This window comes from Papaver somniferum, chromosome 2 (genome assembly GCF_003573695.1).
Source record: "Papaver somniferum cultivar HN1 chromosome 2, ASM357369v1, whole genome shotgun sequence".
Taxonomy (NCBI): Eukaryota; Viridiplantae; Streptophyta; class Magnoliopsida; order Ranunculales; family Papaveraceae; genus Papaver; species Papaver somniferum.
Window position 1 is genome coordinate 52,079,065 of NC_039359.1, and position 4,743 is coordinate 52,083,807.

At 39.6% G+C, this 4,743-nt stretch overlaps 1 pseudogene; it reads left to right on the forward strand.

Annotated features, from left to right (window-relative positions):
- The first annotated feature begins 1,549 nt into the window (after positions 1 to 1,549).
- On the forward strand, positions 1,550 to 4,178 carry LOC113353269 (annotated as a pseudogene).
- The last annotated feature ends 565 nt before the right edge of the window (positions 4,179 to 4,743 follow it).

Here is a 4,743-nt window from a genome sequence, read left to right on the forward strand (position 1 = left end):
AACACATCCCTGACCCCCATTAACTTCATGTGTCGATCATTAGTCTAAAAATACCATGAATATAGACACATATTAATGTTGGTGTCAAAAGGGAAACACCAATCGCATGCATTAATGCACGCAGTAAGTATCAAGATAGGAGAGAAAATGAGTTTATTGACACCTCATGCTTAAGTGACATGCATGTTAATTAGGATAGCCATAACTTATAAAGGGATTACCAATGTAAACCAAATGGATTCACATACATAACCGGGGATTACGGGTATCTCTATCTAGGAATCATGAACTTGCACTACGATTTTTTTTTTCCTCTTTCCATTCGAGAATGATTTGAGCACCGTGATGTACGTGCACCGTGTGAGAGGGGATGGATTCCATTCATGCTTCACCCCTATTCCAATACAAAGAGGATGACATTTCAACCGTCCGATCCCCTCTCGGTGCACATCACCGTGCACGTCTCTTTTCTTTTTTTCATTTTTCTTGTTTTCAAATGTTTGAGATTGGATAACGAATCTTTCTTGATTGATTAGACAAAAATAAACTCAAAAGATGACGGTAAGATGTATTCAAATGTCATATCCGAGAGTTATCTGGGTCACAATCAGCGAATAAAAACTTGACAACAATTACAATTCTAGTCAAACAAACTAAAAAAATGAATTCTAGTCATTGCATATCTTTGAACTTGTTCATTATATATGAACCCTTCGTCAATTGGTCCCCAGCAACTGCAGTGGACGACTAAACCCAAATTTGGTGTCGAGTGGGCTGGCGTAGTGGGACGGACCATCGATTAAAATTTGATCAAAGAGTAAAACTCGGACCAAATTTGGTCAGCGATTAAGACCAAATCCAAATATAGTCGGGCGTTTATATAATGTCCGCCTACCCGACGGGCGTTGGTATAATGTCCGCCTGTAGCCGCGCGTTCGTAAAGTTAACGCCTGATGCAGGGCGTTGGTATAATGTCCGCCTGGATGGGGCGTTGGTATATTGTCCGCCTGGATGGGGCGTTGGTATAATGTCCGCCTGGATGGGGCGTACGTAAAGTTAACGCCGGACACCCAGGCGTTGATATAGTCATGATCCCACCTTCACAAAGTTTTGAAAACTTTGCTTGGGGCGTTGTCTTTATCAACGCCCCATTTTTTTTTATTTATTTATTTTTGAACCCGGAACGTATAATCTCCGTCCCACACACCGGGCGTTGCTATAGTTCACGCCCCATACAGGCGTTATCTTTATCAACGCCCCATACCAGGCGTTATTTTTATCAACGCCCCATGCCAGGCGTAATCTTTATCTACGCTGGACGATGAAGCGAACTTTATATCAACGCGCGACCAAATTTACTCGTCACCCGCTACGCCACAGGACAGACTAAACTCAAATTTGATCTTTTTTTTTAGTCTTTGGTCTTTAGTTATGCTCGCAACACTGTGGACGCTATTAAAGTCATCAACTTCTTACTATTATTCTACTGTTTAATTATATAACATAACTTCTGATTGTATATTTCAAAAAGAAAAAAAAAAAAGAAAAACAGTAGCTACGTCTCAGATTCTCAGCAAGAAAGAATGATGGCAAGTTCTTTGATTATCATGTTTTCATTGGTGATCATCATCATCCTTTGGTATGGTATGAGAGCCTCTTATTCACTTTGGTGGAAACCAAAAAAACTAGAGAAGCAATTGAAGCAACAGGGGATTAAAGGATCTTCTTACAAATTTTATTATGGAGACATGAAAGAGTTCTTGCAGGCGATCATGGAAGCGTTATCCAAACCCATGAATCTAAATCACCATATAGCGCCACGTGCCGTCCCGTTTACTTGGAAGACTGTAGAAACCTACGGTAAGTAAGCAATTTTGTAATTTTTCATTTTCATAGAGATGGATTCAGCTAAAGCTATGGGTGTATGGGGCAATTGCCCCCTTCCATGATTTTGCATGAAGGATAATACAAACCTATGGCAAGTCAATTTTGTTACTGTTCATTGAATATGATTATTGAGACATATGCTGCACATGAGGTAGATTCAGCTAAGGCTAGGTAGTGAAATTGTGTAGTTATGTATCATATTTTCTCGTAAAATCGGTGAATTACTGATATGAATTTGGTAAATTACAGGGAAGTTATCATTTAATTGGAATGGAACTACACCAAGGCTGATCATAGGGGATCCGGAGATGATGAAGGATGTAATGACTGAGAAGAACGGGCACATTCAGAAACCACCTATGGATTCCAAAGGGAATCACAAGCCTGGAAGGAGAGAAATGGTTCAAACATAGAAGAATTATCAATCCTGCTTTTCACTCCGAGAAATTGAAGGTAGAATATTGATTCCTAAGACAACCTCCTCTTCTAATTTTGTACTCAATTGCTCATAAATGACTGTGTAGTCTCGTATAGAATTTGCATTTAGTAGTCCTACATTGCATTAGTATGGTATTTGCACCGGCCGGTGTATAAGATCTTGTCATGGCATAATCAGCTATTTTCTGTATTTTCTTAGTTAAAAACGATGCACATTCTTGATTCCAAGTGTTGAGTTACGCTGTTTCAGGGTATGATGCCCGCATTTACAACAAGTAGTAGTGATTTGATCGCGCGTTGGAAGAAATTGGCTGATCCTACTACAGGTTCATGTGAATTGGATATATGGCCTGAGATGGAGACGCTAACTTCTGATATAATTTCTCGAACAGCATTCGGAAGCAACTATGAGGAAGGAAAGAGACTCTTTGAGCTTCAGAATAAGCAAATCGCACTAGTCATTGAAGCTATTCGAAGCATATACATCCCAGGTTTCAGGTGTAGTCTCATTTTTCACCACATCCTTGTAAAACTAATCCAGATTACATAATTCTCTAACCTTGCTTCACTTGTGTAGATTCATACCCACAAAGAAGAACCTGAGGAGGAAGCAATTGGTCGAGGAAATTAATGGCATATTAGGAGGATTTATCAGCAAAAGAGAAGAACTGATGAAAACCGACACTACAAAACAAGTAGCTTCTAAGGACGGTTGTTTTGGAAAAACCGTCCCCAAAAGAAGGATATTTGGGACGGTGATGGCCTGACAGTCCCTAATAGTCATAAAATATTTAAATCAAGGCTAAAATATGTCCGTTCCAAAAAGAAAACATGGCCAAATAATATTAGTGACAGTGGAACAGGAGACGGTACATAAACCCTCCCTAATACCTCTTGGGACGGTTTTTTGTCCTCTTGGGACGTTTTTTGGCCGTCCCAAGAAGCCTTCTGTTTTGTAGTGCGATCCGTCAAGTAGCAATGACTTACTAGGTTTGCTACTGCAATCTAATAATACGGAAAGTGGTAATAGATTGACAATTACAGAAGTCATAGAGGAGTGCAAGGTGTTCTACATAGCTGGACAAGAAACAACTAGGTCCTTACTAACATTTACCATGATCGTGTTAGCTATGCACCCGAATTGGCAAGAGAAAGCTAGAGAAGAAGTTGAGCAAATTTGTGGGAAAAATGTACCTGATTTCAATGCAATAAATCGTCTCAAAATCGTTAGTACTCTATATCAACCGCATTTGTTCCTGCATTTAAATGGTATCTGGCATTAACATGGAATTCACTGCTATTTTCATTTTTGCAGATGGAAATGGTATTCTATGAAGTCTTGAGGTTGTATCCACCAGGACCAGAATTACATCGTTATACTATCAAGAGAACAAAACTGGGAAATCTTACCATACCAGCAGGAGTCATTCTTACAGTACCACTTATTCTAGCGCACCATGATCCCGAATATTGGGGTGACGATTCAGTGGAATTCAAGCCAGAAAGATTTGCTGAAGGAGTTTCAAACGCACCCAAAGATAAACTCGCGTACTTTCCTTTCTCAAGGGGTCCTAAGGTATGTATAGGCCAAAGCTTTGCTCTGATTGAAGCTAAAATGGCTTTGACTATGATCCTGCAGCACTTCTCTTTCCAGATCTCGCCTTCGTATACTCGTGCTCCTTGCGTGGTTTTGAATCTTGCACCACAACATGGAGCTCAAATCATATTACACAAACTTTAAGCCTGAGATAATGTGATGATGCTGCAACAGAGATATGAGTTTGTAATTAGTACTTCAGATGTATTTTGCAAGCTTTTTATGGGAATTCTCTTCTGTAATAAATTGGCAAAATATCCCGGTATATAACGTGGAGGAGAATGCAAGACTCTGTTGCCGTTCCAATTTTTCCTCCCTGCATGTTTAGGATGTGCCAGCCTAAAACTAAACAAACTTCAAGTTAAATGATGCAAAACCTAACACTAAGAATGCTTTAAAAAGATGAATAACACCTTTCCGGTTCTGAATCAGTTTAGGACATTACATACAGACCTACAGGACAAGGTTATTTCGGAATAGGCTTTCCAGTACAAGTCAACCTAGAGATACCAAAAGTAAGTAGCTAGACTGTTAGACAAGACACCCCTACACTACAAAAGCTACTCATTCACACCAACAACAGCTCGATTGAGTTACATTCAACTGAGCAGCTTCCCTAAGATAGGTTGTGGAAGGACAATAGTCCCACATTGCTAGTAATTACATAATTAACTTAAATATAATATAGAAGGACCACTTCGCTCATTGTTAATTGGTTTTGAGTTGGATGCCCACAGACTTTTAACATGGTATCAGAGTTAGGCCCGGTTTTGGCCTCCAGCTTCCCTTATCTCCGTAACGACCTTTGAAATTTCTTGATA